This window comes from Taudactylus pleione, unplaced genomic scaffold (genome assembly GCF_031769625.1).
Source record: "Taudactylus pleione unplaced genomic scaffold, aTauple2 ptg001565l, whole genome shotgun sequence".
NCBI classification, from domain to species: domain Eukaryota; kingdom Metazoa; phylum Chordata; class Amphibia; order Anura; family Myobatrachidae; genus Taudactylus; species Taudactylus pleione.
This window is the reverse complement of record NW_028285962.1, coordinates 103331-124620: the sequence shown is the minus strand read 5'-3', so window position 1 is coordinate 124620 and position 21290 is coordinate 103331.

Genomic DNA, 21290 nt, shown 5'->3' with positions numbered 1-21290 from the left:
ACTGTCTGTGGACTGAGAGAGATCACACTGACACAGGTGAGAGATGTATAACTATGTACAATGAGAGAGAGCACACTGACACATCTGAGAGATGTATAAGTATGTACACTGAGAGAGAGCACACTGACACAGGTGAGAGATTTATAAATGTCTGTGCACTGAGAGAGAGCACACTGACACAGGTGAGATATTTATAACTGACTGAGCACTGAGAGAGAGCACACTGACACAGGTGAGAGATGTATAACTGTGCACTGAGAGAGAGCACACTGACACAGGTGAGAGATGTATAACTGTCTGTGCACTGAGAGAGAGCACACTGACACAGGTGAGAGATGTATAACTGTCTGTGCACTGAGAGAGAGCACACTGACACAGGTGAGAGATGTATAACTGTCTGTGCACTGAGAGAGAGCACACTGACACAGGTGAGAGATGTATAACTGTCTGTGCACTGAGAGAGAGCACACTGACAGAGGTGAGAGATTTATAACTGTCTGTACACTGAGAGAGAGCACACTGACACAGGTGAGAGATGTAATACTGTCTGAGCACTGAGAGAGAGCACACTGACACAGGTGAGATACTTATAACTGACTGAGCACTGAGAGAGAGCACACTGACACAGGTGAGATATTTATAACTGACTGAGCACTGAGAGAGAGCACACTGACACAGGTGTGATATTTATAACTGACTGAGCACTGAGAGAGAGCACACTGACACAGGTGAGAGATGTATAACTGTCTGGGTACTGAGAGAGAGCACTCTGACACAGGTGAGATATTTATAACTGACTGAGCACTGAGAGAGAGCACACTGACACACGTGAGAGATGTGTAACTGTGCACTGAGAGAGAGCACACTGACACAGGTGAGAGATGTGTAACTGTGCACTGAGAGAGAGCACACTGACACACGTGAGAGATGTGTAACTGTGCACTGAGAGAGAGCACACTGACACAGGTGAGAGAGGTATAACTGTCTGTGCACTGAGAGAGAGCACGCTGACACAGGTGAGAGAGGTATAACTGTCTGTGCACTGAGAGAGAGCACGCTGACACAGGTGAGAGATGTATAACTGTCTGTGCACTGAGAGAGAGCACGCTGACACAGGTGAGAGATGTATAACTGTCTGTGCACTGAGAGAGAGCACGCTGACACAGGTGAGAGATGTATAACTGTCTGTGCACTGAGAGAGAGCACGCTGACACAGGTGAGAGATGTATAACTGTCTGTGCACTGAGAGAGAGCACGCTGACACAGGTGAGAGATGTATAACTGTCTGTGCACTGAGAGAGAGCACGCTGACACAGGTGAGAGATGTATAACTGTCTGTGCACTGAGAGAGAGCACACTGACAGAGGTGAGAGATGTATAACTGTCTGAACACTGAGAGAGAGCACACTAACACCGGTGAGAGATGTATAACTGTCTGTATTCTGAGAGAGAGCAAACTGACACAGGTGAGAGATGTAATACTGACTGAGCACTGAGAGAGAGCACACTGACACAGGTGAGATATTTATAACTGACTGAGCACTGAGAGAGAGCTCACTGACACAGGTGAGATATTTATAACTGACTGAGCACTGAGAGAGAGCACACTGACACAGGTGAGAGATGTATAACTGACTGAGCACTGAGAGAGAGCACACTGACACAGGTGAGAGATATATAACTGACTGAGCACTGAGAGAGAGCACACTGACACAGGTGAGAGATGTATAACTATGTACACTGAGAGAGAGCACACTGACACATCTGAGAGCTGTATAACTGTCTGTGCACTGAGAGAGATCATACTGACACAGGTGAGAGATGTATTACTGTCTGTGCACTGAGAGAGAGCACACTGACACAGGTGAGAGATGTATAACTGTCTGTGCACTGAGAGAGAGCACACTGACACAGGTGAGAGATGTATTACTGTCTGTGCACTGAGAGAGAGCACACTGACACAGGTGAGAGATTTATAAATGTCTGTGCACTGAGAGAGAGCACACAGACACAGGTGAGAGATGTATAACTGTCTGTATTCTGAGAGAGAGCACACTGACACAGGTGAGAAATGTATTACTGTCTGTGCACTGAGAGAGAGCACACTGACACACGTGAGAGATGTATAACTGTCTGTACACTGAGAGAGAGCACACTGACACAGGTGAGAAATGTATAACTGTCTGTATTCTGAGAGAGAGCACACTGACACAGGTGAGAAATGTATAACTGTCTGTGCACTGAGAGAGAGCACACTGACACAGGTGAGAAATGTATAACTGTCTGTGCACTGAGAGAGAGCACACTGACACAGGTGAGAAATATATTACTGTCTGTGCACTAAGAGAGAGCACACTGACACATGTGAGAGATGTATAACTGTCTGTGCACTGAGAGAGAGCACACTGACACAGGTGAGAAATGTATTACTGTCTGTGCACTGAGAGAGAGCAAACTAACACAGGTAAGAGATGTATAACTGTCTGTGCAATGAGAGAGAGCACACTGACACAGGTGAGAGATGTATAACTGTCTGTGTACTGAGAGAGCACACTGACACAGGTAAGAGATGTATAACTGTCTTTGCACTGAGAGAGAGCACACTGACACAGGTGAGAGATGTATAACTGTCTGTGCACTGAGAGAGAGCACACTGACACAGGTGAGAGATGTATAACTGTCTGTGCACTGAGAGAGAGCACACTGACACAGGTGAGAGATGTATAACTGTCTGTGCACTGAGAGAGAGCACACTGACACAGGTGAGAGATGTATAACTGTCTGTGCACTGAGAGAGAGCACACTGACACAGGTGAGAGATGTATTACTGTCTGTGCACTGAGAGAGAGCACACTGACACAGGTGAGAGATGTATAACTGTCTGTGCACTGAGAGAGAGCACACTGACACAGGTGAGAGATGTATAACTGTCTGTGCACTGAGAGAGAGCACACTGACACAGGTGAGAGATGTATAACTGTCTGTGCACTGAGAGAGAGCACACTGACACAGGTGAGAGATGTATAACTGTCTGTGCACTGAGAGAGATCACGCTGACACAGGTGAGAGATGTATAACTGTCTGTGCACTGAGAGAGAGCACGCTGACACAGTTGAGAGTTGTATAACTGTCTGTGCACTGAGAGAGAGCACGCTGACACAGGTGAGAGATGTATAACTGTCTGTGCACTGAGAGAGAGCACGCTGACACAGGTGAGAGATGAATAACTGTCTGTGCACTGAGAGAGAGCACACTGACAGAGGTGAGAGATGTATAACTGTCTGTACACTGAGAGAGAGCACACTAACACCGGTGAGAGATGTATAACTGTCTGTATTCTGAGAGAGAGCAAACTGACACAGGTGAGAGATGTATTACTGTCTGTGCACTGAGAGAGAGCACACTGACACAGGTGAGAGATTTATAAATGTCTGTGCACTGAGAGAGAGCACACAGACACAGGTGAGAGATGTATAACTGTCTGTGATCTGAGAGAGAGCACACTGACACAGGTGAGAGATGTATAACTGTCTGTATTCTGAGAGAGAGCAAACTGACACAGGTGAGAGATGTATTACTGTCTGTGCACTGAGAGAGAGCACACTGACACAGGTGAGATATTTATAACTGACTGAGCACTGAGAGAGAGCACACTGACACAGGTGAGAGATGTATAACTGACTGAGCACAGAGAGAGAGCACACTGACACAGGTGAGAGATTTAAAACTGACTGAGCACTGAGAGAGAGCACACTGACACAGATGAGAGATGTATTACTGTCTGTGCACTGAGAGAGAGCACACTGACACAGGTGAGAGATGTATAACTATCTGTGCACTGAGAGAGATCACACTGACACAGGTGAGAGATGTATTACTGTCTGTGCACTGAGAGAGAGCACACTGACACAGGTGAGAGATGTATAACTGTCTGTGCACTGAGAGAGAGCACACTGACACAGGTGAGAGATGTATTACTGTCTGTGCACTGAGAGAGAGCACACTGACACAGGTGAGAGATTTATAAATGTCTGTGCACTGAGAGAGAGCACACAGACACAGGTGAGAGATGTATAACTGTCTGTGATCTGAGAGAGAGCACACTGACACAGGTGAGAGATGTATAACTGTCTGTATTCTGAGAGAGAGCACACTGACACAGGTGAGAAATGTATTACTGTCTGTGCACTGAGAGAGAGCACACTGACACACGTGAGAGATGTATAACTGTCTGTACACTGAGAGAGAGCACACTGACACAGGTGAGAAATGTATAACTGTCTGTGCACTGAGAGAGAGCACACTGACACAGGTGAGAAATGTATAACTGTCTGTGCACTGAGAGAGAGCACACTGACACAGGTGAGAGATGTATAACTGTCTGTGCACTGAGAGAGAGCAAACTGACACAGGTGAGAGATGTATTACTGTCTGTGCACTGAGAGAGAGCACACTGACACAGGTGAGAGATTTATAAATGTCTGTGCACTGAGAGAGAGCACAGAGACACAGGTGAGAGATGTATTACTGTCTTTGCACTGAGAGAGAGCACACTGACACAGGTTAGAGATGTAATACTGACTGAGCACTGAGAGAGAGCACACTGATACAGGTGAGAGATGTATAACTGTCTGTGTACTGAGAGAGATCACATTGACACAGGTGAGAGATTTATAACTGACTGAGCACTGAGAGAGAGCACACTCACAGGTGAGAGATGTATAACTGAGCACTGAGAGAGAGAGCACACTTACACAGGTGAGAGATGTATTACTGTCTGTGCACTGAGAAAGAGCACACTGACACAGGTGAGAGATGTATAACTGTATGTGCACTGAGAGAGAGCACACTGACACAGGTGAGAAATGTATGACTGTCTTTGCACTGAGAGAGAGCACACTGACACAGGTGAGAGATGTAACACTGACACAGGTGAAAGATGTATAACTGTCTGTGTACTGAGAGAGATCACACTGACACAGGTGAGAGATGTATAACTGAGCACTGAGAGAGAGAGCACACTGACACAGGTGAGAGATGTATAACTGACCGAGCACTGAGAGAGAGCACACTGACACAGGTGAGATATTTATAACTGACTGAGCACTGAGAGAGAGCACACTGACACACGTGAGAGATGTGTAACTGTGCACTGAGAGAGAGCACACTGACACAGGTGAGAGATGTATAACTGTCTGTGCACTGAGAGAGCACGCTGACACAGGTGAGAGATGTATAACTGTCTGTGCACTGAGAGAGAGCACGCTGACACAGGTGAGAGATGTATAACTGTCTGTGCACTGAGAGAGAGCACGCTGACACAGGTGAGAGATGTATAACTGTCTGTGCACTGAGAGAGATCACGCTGACACAGGTGAGAGATGTATAACTGTCTTTGCACTGAGAGAGAGCACGCTGACACAGGTGAGAGATGTATATCTGTCTGTGCACTGAGAGAGAGCACGCTGACACAGGTGAGAGATGTATAACTGTCTGTGCACTGAGAGAGAGCACGCTGACACAGGTGAGAGATGTATAACTGTCTGTGCACTGAGAGAGAGCACACTGACAGAGGTGAGAGATGTATAACTGTCTGTACACTGAGAGAGAGCACACTAACACCGGTGAGAGATGTATAACTGTCTGTATTCTGAGGGAGAGCAAACTGACACAGGTGAGATATTTATAACTGACTGAGCACTGAGAGAGAGCACACTGACACAGGTGAGATATTTATAACTGACTGAGCACTGAGAGAGAGCACACTGACACAGGTGAGAGATGTATAACTGACTGAGCACTGAGAGAGAGCACACTGACACAGGTGAGAGATTTATAACTGACTGAGCACTGAGAGAGAGCACACTGACACAGGTGAGAGATGTATAACTATGTACACTGAGAGAGAGCACACTGACACATCTGAGAGCTGTATAACTGTCTGTGCACTGAGAGAGATCATACTGACACAGGTGAGAGATGTATTACTGTCTGTGCACTGAGAGAGAGCACACTGACACAGGTGAGAGATGTATAACTGTCTGTGCACTGAGAGAGAGCACACTGACACAGGTGAGAGATGTATTACTGTCTGTGCACTGAGAGAGAGCACACTGACACAGGTGAGAGATTTATAAATGTCTGTGCACTGAGAGAGAGCACACAGACACAGGTGAGAGATGTATAACTGTCTGTGATCTGAGAGAGAGCACACTGACACAGGTGAGAGATGTATAACTGTCTGCATTCTGAGAGAGAGCACACTGACACAGGTGAGAAATGTATTACTGTCTGTGCACTGAGAGAGAGCACACTGACACACGTGAGAGATGTATAACTGTCTGTACACTGAGAGAGAGCACACTGACACAGGTGAGAAATGTATAACTGTCTGTATTCTGAGAGAGAGCACACTGACACAGGTGAGAAATGTACAACTGTCTGTGCACTGAGAGAGAGCACACTGACACAGGTGAGAAATGTATAACTGTCTGTGCACTGAGAGAGAGCACACTGACACAGGTGAGAAATGTATTACTGTCTGTGCACTAAGAGAGAGCACACTGACACAGGTGAGAGATGTATAACTGTCTGTGCACTGAGAGAGAGCACACTGACACAGGTGAGAAATGTATTACTGTCTGTGCACTGAGAGAGAGCAAACTAACACAGGTAAGAGATGTATAACTGTCTGTGCAATGAGAGAGAGCACACTGACACAGGTGAGAGATGTATAACTGTCTGTGTACTGAGAGAGCACACTGACACAGGTAAGAGATGTATAACTGTCTGTGCAATGAGAGAGAGCACACTGACACAGGTGAGAGATGTATAACTGTCTGTGCACTGAGAGAGAGCACACTGACACAGGTGAGAGATGTATAACTGTCTGTGCACTGAGAGAGAGCACACTGACACAGGTGAGAGATGTATAACTGTCTGTGCACTGAGAGAGAGCACACTGACACAGGTGAGAGATGTATAACTGTCTGTGCACTGAGAGAGAGCACACTGACACAGATGTGAGATGTATTACTGTCTGTGCACTGAGAGAGAGCACACTGACACAGGTGAGAGATGTATAACTGTCTGTGCACTGAGAGAGAGCACACTGACACAGGTGAGAGATGTATAACTGTCTGTGCACTGAGAGAGAGCACACTGACACAGGTGAGAGATGTATAACTGTCTGTGCAGTGAGAGAGAGCACACTGACACAGGTGAGAGATGTATAACTGTCTGTGCACTGAGAGAGAGCAAGCTGACACAGGTGAGAGATGTATAACTGTCTTTGCACTGAGAGAGAGCACGCTGACACAGGTGAGAGATGTATAACTGTCTGTGCACTGAGAGAGAGCACGCTGACACAGGTGAGAGATGTATAACTGTCTGTGCACTGAGAGAGAGCACGCTGACACAGGTGAGAGATGTATAACTGTCTGTGCACTGAGAGAGAGCACACTGACAGAGGTGAGAGATGTATAACTGTCTGTACACTGAGAGAGAGCACACTAACACCGGTGAGAGATGTATAACTGTATTCTGAGAGAGAGCAAACTGACACAGGTGAGAGATGTATTACTGTCTGTGCACTGAGAGAGAGCACACTGACACAGGTGAGAGATTTATAAATGTCTGTGCACTGAGAGAGAGCACACAGACACAGGTGGGAGATGTATAACTGTCTGTGATCTGAGAGAGAGCACACTGACACAGGTGAGAGATGTATAACTGTCTGTATACTGAGAGAGAGCAAACTGACACAGGTGAGAGATGTATTACTGTCTGTGCACTGAGAGAGAGCACACTGACACAGGTGAGATATTTATAACTGACTGAGCACTGAGAGAGAGCACACTGACACAGGTGAGAGATGTATAACTGACTGAGCACAGAGAGAGAGCACACTGACACAGGTGAGAGATTTAAAACTGACTGAGCACTGAGAGAGATCACACTGACACAGGTGAGAGATGTATTACTGTCTGTGCACTGAGAGAGAGCACACTGACACAGGTGAGAGATGTATAACTGTCTGTGCACTGAGAGAGAGCACACTGACACAGGTGAGAGATGTATTACTGTCTGTGCACTGAGAGAGAGCACACTGACACAGGTGAGAGATTTATAAATGTCTGTGCACTGAGGGAGAGCACACAGACACAGGTGAGAGATGTATAACTGTCTGTGATCTGAGAGAGAGCACACTGACACAGGTGAGAAATGTATAACTGTCTGTATTCTGAGAGAGAGCACACTGACACAGGTGAGAAATGTATTACTGTCTGTGCACTGAGAGAGAGCACACTGACACACGTGAGAGATGTATAACTGTCTGTACACTGAGAGAGAGCACACTGACACAGGTGAGAAATGTATAACTGTCTGTGCACTGAGAGAGAGCACACTGACACAGGTGAGAAATGTATAACTGTGTGTGCACTGAGAGAGAGCACACTGACACAGGTGAGAGATGTATAACTGTCTGTGCACTGAGAGAGAGCAAACTGACACAGGTGAGAGATGTATTACTGTCTGTGCACTGAGAGAGAGCACACTGACACAGGTGAGAGATTTATAAATGTCTGTGCACTGAGAGAGAGCACAGAGACACAGGTGAGAGATGTATTACTGTCTTTGCACTGAGAGAGAGCACACTGACACAGGTTAGAGATGTAATACTGACTGAGCACTGAGAGAGAGCACACTGACACAGGTGAGAGATGTATAACTGTCTGTGTACTGAGAGAGATCACATTGACACAGGTGAGAGATTTATAACTGACTGAGCACTGAGAGAGAGCACACTGACACAGGTGAGAGATGTATAACTGAGCACTGAGAGAGAGAGCACACTGACACAGGTGAGAGATGTATTACTGTCTGTGCACTGAGAAAGAGCACACTGACACAGGTGAGAGATGTATAACTGTATGTGCACTGAGAGAGAGCACACTGACACAGGTGAGAAATGTATAACTGTCTGTGCACTGAGAGAGAGCACACTGACACAGGTGAGAAATGTATTACTGTCTGTGCACTAAGAGAGAGCACACTGACACAGGTGAGAAATGTATAACTGTCTGTACACTGAGAGAGAGCACACTGACACAGGTGAGAAATGTATAAGTCTGTATTCTGAGAGAGAGCACACTGACACAGGTGAGAAATGTATAACTGTCTGTGCACTGAGAGAGAGCACACTGACACAGGTGAGAAATGTATAACTGTCTGTGCACTGAGAGAGAGCACACTGACACAGGTGAGAAATGTATTACTGTCTGTGCACTAAGAGAGAGCACACTGACACAGGTGAGAAATGTATAACTGTCTGTGCACTGAGAGAGAGCAAACTAACACAGGTAAGAGATGTATAACTGTCTGTGCAATGAGAGAGAGCACACTGACACAGGTGAGAGATGTATAACTGTCTGTGTACTGAGAGAGCACACTGACACAGGTAAGAGATGTATAACTGTCTGTGCAATGAGAGAGAGCACACTGACACAGGTGAGAGATGTATAACTGTCTGTGCACTGAGAGAGAGCACACTGACACAGGTGAGAGATGTATAACTGTCTGTGCACTGAGAGAGAGCACACTGACACAGGTGAGAGATGTATAACTGTCTGTGCACTGAGAGACAGCACACTGACACAGGTGAGAGATGTATAACTGTCTGTGCACTGAGAGAGAGCACACTGACACAGGTGAGAGATGTATTACTGTCTGTGCACTGAGAGAGAGCACACTGACACAGGTGAGAGATGTATAACTGTCTGTGCACTGAGAGAGAGCACACTGACACAGGTGAGAGATGTATAACTGTTTGTGCACTGAGAGAGAGCACACTGACACAGGTGAGAGATGTATAACTGTCTGTGCAGTGAGAGAGAGCACACTGACACAGGTGAGAGATGTATAACTGTCTGTGCACTGAGAGAGAGCAAGCTGACACAGGTGAGAGATGTATAACTGTCTGTGCACTGAGAGAGAGCACGCTGACACAGGTGAGAGATGTATAACTGTCTGTGCACTGAGAGAGAGCACGCTGACACAGGTGAGAGATGTATAACTGTCTGTGCACTGAGAGAGAGCACGCTGACACAGGTGAGAGATGTATAACTGTCTGTACACTGAGAGAGAGCACACTAACACCGGTGAGAGATGTATAACTGTCTGTATTCTGAGAGAGAGCAAACTGACACAGGTGAGAGATGTATTACTGTCTGTGCACTGAGAGAGAGCACACTGACACAGGTGAGAGATTTATAAATGTCTGTGCACTGAGAGAGAGCACACAGACACAGGTGAGAGATGTATAACTGTCTGTGATCTGAGAGAGAGCACACTGACACAGGTGAGAGATGTATAACTGTCTGTATTCTGAGAGAGAGCAAACTGACACAGGTGAGAGATGTATTACTGTCTGTGCACTGAGAGAGAGCACACTGACACAGGTGAGATATTTATAACTGACTGAGCACTGAGAGAGAGCACACTGACACAGGTGAGAGATGTATAACTGACTGAGCACAGAGAGAGAGCACACTGACACAGGTGAGAGATTTAAAACTGACTGAGCACTGAGAGAGAGCACACTGACACAGATGAGAGATGTATAACTATCTGTGCACTGAGAGAGATCACACTGACACAGGTGAGAGATGTATTACTGTCTGTGCACTGAGAGAGAGCACACTGACACAGGTGAGAGATGTATAACTGTCTGTGCACTGAGAGAGAGCACACTGACACAGGTGAGAGATGTATTACTGTCTGTGCACTGAGAGAGAGCACACTGACACAGGTGAGAGATTTATAAATGTCTGTGCACTGAGGGAGAGCACACAGACACAGGTGAGAGATGTATAACTGTCTGTGATCTGAGAGAGAGCACACTGACACAGGTGAGAAATGTATAACTGTCTGTATTCTGAGAGAGAGCACACTGACACAGGTGAGAAATGTATTACTGTCTGTGCACTGAGAGAGAGCACACTGACACACGTGAGAGATGTATAACTGTCTGTACACTGAGAGAGAGCACACTGACACAGGTGAGAAATGTATAACTGTCTGTGCACTGAGAGAGAGCACACTGACACAGGTTAGAAATGTATAACTGTCTGTGCACTGAGAGAGAGCACACTGACACAGGTGAGAGATGTATAACTGTCTGTGCACTGAGAGAGAGCAAACTGACACAGGTGAGAGATGTATTACTGTCTGTGCACTGAGAGAGAGCACACTGACACAGGTGAGAGATTTATAAATGTCTGTGCACTGAGAGAGAGCACAGAGACACAGGTGAGAGATGTATTACTGTCTTTGCACTGAGAGAGAGCACACTGACACAGGTTAGAGATGTAATACTGACTGAGCACTGAGAGAGAGCACACTGACACAGGTGAGAGATGTATAACTGTCTGTGTACTGAGAGAGATCACATTGACACAGGTGAGAGATTTATAACTGACTGAGCACTGAGAGAGAGCACACTGACACAGGTGAGAGATGTATAACTGAGCACTGAGAGAGAGAGCACACTGACACAGGTGAGAGATGTATTACTGTCTGTGCACTGAGAAAGAGCACACTGACACAGGTGAGAGATGTAATACTGACTGAGCACTGAGAGAGAGCACACTGACACAGGTGAGAGATGTATAACTGTCTGTGTACTGAGAGAGATCACACTGACACAGGTGAGAGATTTATAACTGACTGAGCACTGAGAGAGAGCACACTGACACACGTGAGAGATGTGTAACTGTGCACTGAGAGAGAGCACACTGACACAGGTGAGAGGTGTATAACTGTCTGTGCACTGAGAGAGAGCACACTGACACAGGTGAGAGATGTATAACTGTCTGTGCACTGAGAGAGAGCAAACTGACACAGGTGAGAGATGTATTACTGTCTGTGCACTGAGAGAGAGCACAGAGACACAGGTGAGAGATGTATTACTGTCTTTGCACTGAGAGAGAGCACACTGACACAGGTTAGAGATGTAATACTGACTGAGCACTGAGAGAGAGCACACTGACACAGGTGAGAGATGTATAACTGTCTGTGTACTGAGAGAGATCACATTGACACAGGTGAGAGATTTATAACTGACTGAGCACTGAGAGAGAGCACACTGACACAGGTGAGAGATGTATAACTGAGCACTGAGAGAGAGAGCACACTGACACAGGTGAGAGATGTATTACTGTCTGTGCACTGAGAAAGAGCACACTGACACAGGTGAGAGATGTATAACTGTATGTGCACTGAGAGAGAGCACACTGACACAGGTGAGAAATGTATGACTGTCTTTGCACTGAGAGAGAGCACACTGACACAGGTGAGAGATGTAATACTGACTGAGCACTGAGAGAGAGCACACTGACACAGGTGAGAGATGTATAACTGTCTGTGTACTGAGAGAGATCACACTGACACAGGTGAGAGATTTATAACTGACTGAGCACTGAGAGAGAGCACACTGACACAGGTGAGAGATGTATAACTGAGCACTGAGAGAGAGAGCACACTGACACAGGTGAGAGATGTATAACTGACTGAGCACTGAGAGAGAGCACACTGACACAGGTGAGATATTTATAACTGACTGAGCACTGAGAGAGAGCACACTGACACACGTGAGAGATGTGTAACTGTGCACTGAGAGAGAGCACACTGACACAGGTGAGAGATGTATAACTGTCTGTGCACTGAGAGAGAGCACGCTGACACAGGTGAGAGATGTATAACTGTCTGTGCACTGAGAGAGAGCACGCTGACACAGGTGAGAGATGTATAACTGTCTGTGCACTGAGAGAGAGCACGCTGACACAGGTGAGAGATGTATAACGGTCTGTGCACTGAGAGAGATCACGCTGACACAGGTGAGAGATGTATAACGGTCTGTGCACTGAGAGAGAGCACGCTGACACAGGTGAGAGATGTATAACGGTCTGTGCACTGAGAGAGAGCACGCTGACACAGGTGAGAGATGTATAACGGTCTGTGCACTGAGAGAGAGCACGCTGACACAGGTGAGAGATGTATAACTGTCTGTGCACTGAGAGAGAGCACACTGACAGAGGTGAGAGATGTATAACTGTCTGTACACTGAGAGAGAGCACACTAACACCGGTGAGAGATGTATAACTGTCTGTATTCTGAGAGAGAGCAAACTGACACAGGTGAGAGATGTAATACTGACTGAGCACTGAGAGAGAGCACACTGACACAGGTGAGATATTTATAACTGACTGAGCACTGAGAGAGAGCACACTGACACAGGTGAGAGATTTATAAATGTCTGTGCACTGAGGGAGAGCACACAGACACAGGTGAGAGATGTATAACTGTCTGTGATCTGAGAGAGAGCACACTGACACAGGTGAGAAATGTATAACTGTCTGTATTCTGAGAGAGAGCACACTGACACAGGTGAGAAATGTATTACTGTCTGTGCACTGAGAGAGAGCACACTGACACACGTGAGAGATGTATAACTGTCTGTACACTGAGAGAGAGCACACTGACACAGGTGAGAAATGTATAACTGTCTGTGCACTGAGAGAGAGCACACTGACACAGGTTAGAAATGTATAACTGTCTGTGCACTGAGAGAGAGCACACTGACACAGGTGAGAGATGTATAACTGTCTGTGCACTGAGAGAGAGCAAACTGACACAGGTGAGAGATGTATTACTGTCTGTGCACTGAGAGAGAGCACACTGACACAGGTGAGAGATTTATAAATGTCTGTGCACTGAGAGAGAGCACAGAGACACAGGTGAGAGATGTATTACTGTCTTTGCACTGAGAGAGAGCACACTGACACAGGTTAGAGATGTAATACTGACTGAGCACTGAGAGAGAGCACACTGACACAGGTGAGAGATGTATAACTGTCTGTGTACTGAGAGAGATCACATTGACACAGGTGAGAGATTTATAACTGACTGAGCACTGAGAGAGAGCACACTGACACAGGTGAGAGATGTATAACTGAGCACTGAGAGAGAGAGCACACTGACACAGGTGAGAGATGTATTACTGTCTGTGCACTGAGAAAGAGCACACTGACACAGGTGAGAGATGTAATACTGACTGAGCACTGAGAGAGAGCACACTGACACAGGTGAGAGATGTATAACTGTCTGTGTACTGAGAGAGATCACACTGACACAGGTGAGAGATTTATAACTGACTGAGCACTGAGAGAGAGCACACTGACACACGTGAGAGATGTGTAACTGTGCACTGAGAGAGAGCACACTGACACAGGTGAGAGGTGTATAACTGTCTGTGCACTGAGAGAGAGCACACTGACACAGGTGAGAGATGTATAACTGTCTGTGCACTGAGAGAGAGCAAACTGACACAGGTGAGAGATGTATTACTGTCTGTGCACTGAGAGAGAGCACAGAGACACAGGTGAGAGATGTATTACTGTCTTTGCACTGAGAGAGAGCACACTGACACAGGTTAGAGATGTAATACTGACTGAGCACTGAGAGAGAGCACACTGACACAGGTGAGAGATGTATAACTGTCTGTGTACTGAGAGAGATCACATTGACACAGGTGAGAGATTTATAACTGACTGAGCACTGAGAGAGAGCACACTGACACAGGTGAGAGATGTATAACTGAGCACTGAGAGAGAGAGCACACTGACACAGGTGAGAGATGTATTACTGTCTGTGCACTGAGAAAGAGCACACTGACACAGGTGAGAGATGTATAACTGTATGTGCACTGAGAGAGAGCACACTGACACAGGTGAGAAATGTATGACTGTCTTTGCACTGAGAGAGAGCACACTGACACAGGTGAGAGATGTAATACTGACTGAGCACTGAGAGAGAGCACACTGACACAGGTGAGAGATGTATAACTGTCTGTGTACTGAGAGAGATCACACTGACACAGGTGAGAGATTTATAACTGACTGAGCACTGAGAGAGAGCACACTGACACAGGTGAGAGATGTATAACTGAGCACTGAGAGAGAGAGCACACTGACACAGGTGAGAGATGTATAACTGACTGAGCACTGAGAGAGAGCACACTGACACAGGTGAGATATTTATAACTGACTGAGCACTGAGAGAGAGCACACTGACACACGTGAGAGATGTGTAACTGTGCACTGAGAGAGAGCACACTGACACAGGTGAGAGATGTATAACTGTCTGTGCACTGAGAGAGAGCACGCTGACACAGGTGAGAGATGTATAACTGTCTGTGCACTGAGAGAGAGCACGCTGACACAGGTGAGAGATGTATAACTGTCTGTGCACTGAGAGAGAGCACGCTGACACAGGTGAGAGATGTATAACGGTCTGTGCACTGAGAGAGATCACGCTGACACAGGTGAGAGATGTATAACGGTCTGTGCACTGAGAGAGAGCACGCTGACACAGGTGAGAGATGTATAACGGTCTGTGCACTGAGAGAGAGCACGCTGACACAGGTGAGAGATGTATAACGGTCTGTGCACTGAGAGAGAGCACGCTGACACAGGTGAGAGATGTATAACTGTCTGTGCACTGAGAGAGAGCACACTGACAGAGGTGAGAGATGTATAACTGTCTGTACACTGAGAGAGAGCACACTAACACCGGTGAGAGATGTATAACTGTCTGTATTCTGAGAGAGAGCAAACTGACACAGGTGAGAGATGTAATACTGACTGAGCACTGAGAGAGAGCACACTGACACAGGTGAGATATTTATAACTGACTGAGCACTGAGAGAGAGCACACTGACACAGGTGAGAGATGTATAACTGACTGAGCACAGAGAGAGAGCACACTGACACAGGTGAGAGATTTAAAACTGACTGAGCACTGAGAGAGAGCACACTGACACAGATGAGAGATGTATAACTGTCTGTGCACTGAGAGAGAGCACACTGACACAGGTGAGAAATGTATAACTGTCTGTGCACTGAGAGAGAGCACACTGACACAGGTGAGAGATTTATAAATGTCTGTGCACTGAGAGAGAGCACAGAGACACAGGTGAGAGATGTATAACTGTCTGTGATCTGAGAGAGAGCACACTGACACAGGTGGGAGATGTATAACTGTCTGTATTCTGAGAGAGAGCACACTGACACAGGTGAGAAATGTATTACTGTCTGTGCAATGAGAGAGAGCACACTGACACACGTGAGAGATGTATACCTGTCTGTACACTGAGAGAGAGCACACTGACACAGGTGAGAAATGTATAACAGTCTGTATTCTGAGAGAGAGCACACTGACACAGGTGAGAGATGTATAACTGACTGAGCACAGAGAGAGAGCACACTGACACAGGTGAGAGATTTAAAACTGACTGAGCACTGAGAGAGAGCACACTGACACAGATGAGAGATGTATAACTGTCTGTGCACTGAGAGAGAGCACACTGACACAGGTGAGAAATGTATAACTGTCTGTGCACTGAGAGAGAGCACACTGACACAGGTGAGAGATGTATAACTGTCTGTGCACTGAGAGAGAGCACACTGACACAGGTGAGAAATGTATAACTGTCTGTGCACTGAGAGAGAGCACACTGACACAGGTGAGAAATGTATTACTGTCTGTGCACTAAGAGAGAGCACACTGACACATGTGAGAGATGTATAACTGTCTGTGCACTGAGAGAGAGCACACTGACACAGGTGAGAAATGTATTACTGTCTGTGCACTGAGAGAGAGCAAACTAACACAGGTAAGAGATGTATAACTGTCTGTGCAATGAGAGAGAGCACACTGACACAGGTGAGAGATGTATAACTGTCTGTGTACTGAGAGAGCACACTGACACAGGTGAGAGATGTATTACTGTCTGTGCACTGAGAGAGAGCACACTGACACAGGTGAGAAATGTATTACTGTCTGTGCAATGAGAGAGAGCACACTGACACACGTGAGAGATGTATACCTGTCTGTACACTGAGAGAGAGCACACTGACACAGGTGAGAAATGTATAACTGTCTGTGCACTGAGAGAGAGCACGCTGACACAGGTGAGAGATGTATAACTGTCTGTGCACTGAGAGAGAGCACGCTGACACAGGTGAGAGATGTATAACTGTCTGTGCACTGAGAGAGATCACGCTGACACAGGTGAGAAATGTATTACTGTCTGTGCACTAAGAGAGAGCACACTGACACATGTGAGAGATGTATAACTGTCTGTGCACTGAGAGAGAGCACACTGACACAGGTGAGAAATGTATTACTGTCTGTGCACTGAGAGAGAGCAAACTAACACAGGTAAGAGATGTATAACTGTCTGTGCAATGAGAGAGAGCACACTGACACAGGTGAGAGATGTATAACTGTCTGTGTACTGAGAGAGCACACAGACACAGGTGAGAGATGTATTACTGTCTGTGCACTGAGAGAGAGCACACTGACACAGGTGAGAGATGTATACCTGTCTGTACACTGAGAGAGAGCACACTGACACAGGTGAGAAATGTATAACTGTCTGTGCACTGAGAGAGAGCACACTGACACAGGTGAGATATTTATAACTGACTGAGCACTGAGAGAGAGCACACTGACACAGGTGAGAGATGTATAACTGACTGAGCACAGAGAGAGAGCACACTGACACAGGTGAGAGATTTAAAACTGACTGAGCACTGATAGAGAGCACACTGACACAGATGAGAGATGTATAACTATCTGTGCACTGAGAGAGATCACACTGACACAGGTGAGAGATGTATTACTGTCTGTGCACTGAGATAGAGCACATTGACACAGGTGAGAGATGTATTACTGTCTGTGCACTGAGAGAGAGCACACTGACACAGGTGAGAGATTTATAAATGTCTGTGCACTGAGAGAGAGCACACTGACACAGCTGAGAGATGTATAACTGTCTGTATTCTGAGAGAGAGCACACTGACACAGGTGAGAAATGTATTACTGTCTGTGCACTGAGAGAGAGCACACTGACACACGTGAGAGATGTATAACTGTCTGTACACTGAGAGAGAGCACACTGACACAGGTGAGAAATGTATAACTGTCTGTGCACTGAGAGAGAGCACACTGACACAGGTGAGAAATGTATAACTGTCTGTGCACTGAGAGAGAGCACACTGACACAGGTGAGAGATGTATAACTGTCTGTGCACTGAGAGAGAGCAAACTGACACAGGTGAGAGATGTATTACTGTCTGTGCACTGAGAGAGAGCACACTGACACAGGTGAGAGATTTATAAATGTCTGTGCACTGAGAGAGAGCACAGAGACACAGGTGAGAGATGTATAACTGTCTGTGTACTGAGAGAGATCACATTGACACAGGTGAGAGATTTATAACTGACTGAGCACTGAGAGAGAGCACACTGACACAGGTGAGAGATGTATAACTGAGCACTGAGAGAGAGAGCACACTGACACAGGTGAGAGATGTATTACTGTCTGTGCACTGAGAAAGAGCACACTGACACAGGTGAGAGATGTATAACTGTATGTGCACTGAGAGAGAGCACACTGACACAGGTGAGAAATGTAATACTGACTGAGCACTGAGAGAGAGCACACTGACACAGGTGAGAGATGTATAACTGTCTGTGTACTGAGAGAGATCACACTGACACAGGTGAGAGATTTATAACTGACTGAGCACTGAGAGAGAGCACACTGACACAGGTGAGAGATGTATAACTGAGCACTGAGAGAGAGAGCACACTGACACAGGTGAGAGATGTATAACTGACTGAGCACTGAGAGAGAGCACACTGACACAGGTGAGATATTTATAACTGACTGAGCACTGAGAGAGAGCACACTGACACACGTGAGAGATGTGTAACTGTGCACTGAGAGAGAGCACACTGACACAGGTGAGAGATGTATAACTGTCTGTGCACTGAGAGAGAGCACGCTGACACAGGTGAGAGATGTATAACTGTCTGTGCACTGAGAGAGAGCACGCTGACACAGGTGAGAGATGTATAACTGTCTGTGCACTGAGAGAGAGCACGCTGACACAGGTGAGAGATGTATAACTGTCTGTGCACTGAGAGAGATCACGCTGACACAGGTGAGAGATGTATAACTGTCTGTGCACTGAGTGAGAGCACGCTGACACAGGTGAGAGATGTATAACTGTCTGTGCACTGAGAGAGAGCACGCTGACACAGGTGAGAGATGTATAACTGTCTGTGCACTGAGAGAGAGCACGCTGACACAGGTGAGAGATGTATAACTGTCTGTGCACTGAGAGAGAGCACACTGACAGAGGTGAGAGATGTATAACTGTCTGTACACTGAGAGAGAGCACACTAACACCGGTGAGAGATGTATAACTGTCTGTATTCTGAGAGAGAGCAAACTGACACAGGTGAGAGATGTAATACTGACTGAGCACTGAGAGAGAGCACACTGACACAGGTGAGATATTTATTACTGACTGAGCACTGAGAGAGAGCACACTGACACAGGTGAGAGATGTATAACTGACTGAGCACAGAGAGAGAGCACACTGACACAGGTGAGAGATTTAAAACTGACTGAGCACTGAGAGAGAGCACACTGACACAGATGAGAGATGTATAACTATCTGTGCACTGAGAGAGATCACACTGACACAGGTGAGAAATGTATAACTGTCTGTGCACTGAGAGAGAGCACACTGACACAGGTGAGAAATGTATAACTGTCTGTGCACTGAGAGAGAGCACACTGACACAGGTGAGAAATGTATAACTGTCTGTGCACTGAGAGAGAGCACACTGACACAGGTGAGAGATGTATAACTGTCTGTGCACTGAGAGAGAGCAAACTGACACAGGTGAGAGATGTATTACTGTCTGTGCACTGAGAGAGAGCACACTGACACAGTTGAGAGATTTATAAATGTCTGTGCACTGAGAGAGAGCACAGAGACACAGGTGAGAGATGTAGAACTGTCTGTGATCTGAGAGAGAGCACACTGACACAGGTGGGAGATGTATAACTGTCTGTATTCTGAGAGAGAGCACACTGACACAGGTGAGAAATGTATTACTGTCTGTGCAATGAGAGAGAGCACACTGACACACGTGAGAGATGTATACCTGTCTGTACACTGAGAGAGAGCACACTGACACAGGTGAGAAATGTATAACAGTCTGTATTCTGAGAGAGAGCACACTGACACAGGTGAGAAATGTATTACTGTCTGTGCACTGAGAGAGAGCACACTGACACAGGTGAGAAATGTATAACTGTCTGTGCACTGAGAGAGAGCACACTGACACAGGTGAGAGATGTATAACTGTCTGTGCACTGAGAGAGAGCACACTGACACAGGTGAGAAATGTATAACTGTCTGTGCACTGAGAGAGAGCACACTGACACAGGTGAGAAATGTATTACTGTCTGTGCACTAAGAGAGAGCACACTGACACATGTGAGAGATGTATAACTGTCTGTGCACTGAGAGAGAGCACACTGACACAGGTGAGAAATGTATTACTGTCTGTGCACTGAGAGAGAGCAAACTAACACAGGTAAGAGATGTATAACTGTCTGTGCAATGAGAGAGAGCACACTGACACAGGTGAGAGATGTATAACTGTCTGTGTACTGAGAGAGCACACTGACACAGGTGAGAGATGTATAACTGTCTGTGCAATGAGAGAGAGCACACTGACACAGGTGAGAGATGTATAACTGTCTGTGCACTGAGAGAGAGCACACTGACACAGGTGAGAGATGTATAACTGTCTGTGCACTGAGAGAGAGCACACTGACACAGGTGAGAGATGTATAACTGTCTGTGCACTGAGAGAGAGCACACTGACACAGGTGAGAGATGTATAACTGTCTGTGCACTGAGAGAGAGCACACTGACACAGGTGAGAAATTTATTACTGTCTGTGCACTGAGAGAGAGCACACTGACACAGGTGAGAGATGTATAACTGTCTGTGCACTGAGAGAGAGCACACTGACACAGGTGAGAGATGTATAACTGTCTGTGCACTGAGAGAGAGCACACTGACACAGGTGAGAGATGTATAACTGTCTGTGCACTGAGAGAGAGCACACTGACACAGGTGAGAGATGTGTAACTGTCTGTGCACTGAGAGAGATCACGCTGACACAGGTGAGAGATGTGTAACTGTCTGTGCACTGAGAGAGAGCACACTGACAGAGGTGAGAGATGTATAACTGTCTGTACACTGAGAGAGAGCACACTAACACCGGTGAGAGATGTATAACTGTCTGTATTCTGAGAGAGAGCAAACTGACACAGGTGAGAGATGTATTACTGTCTG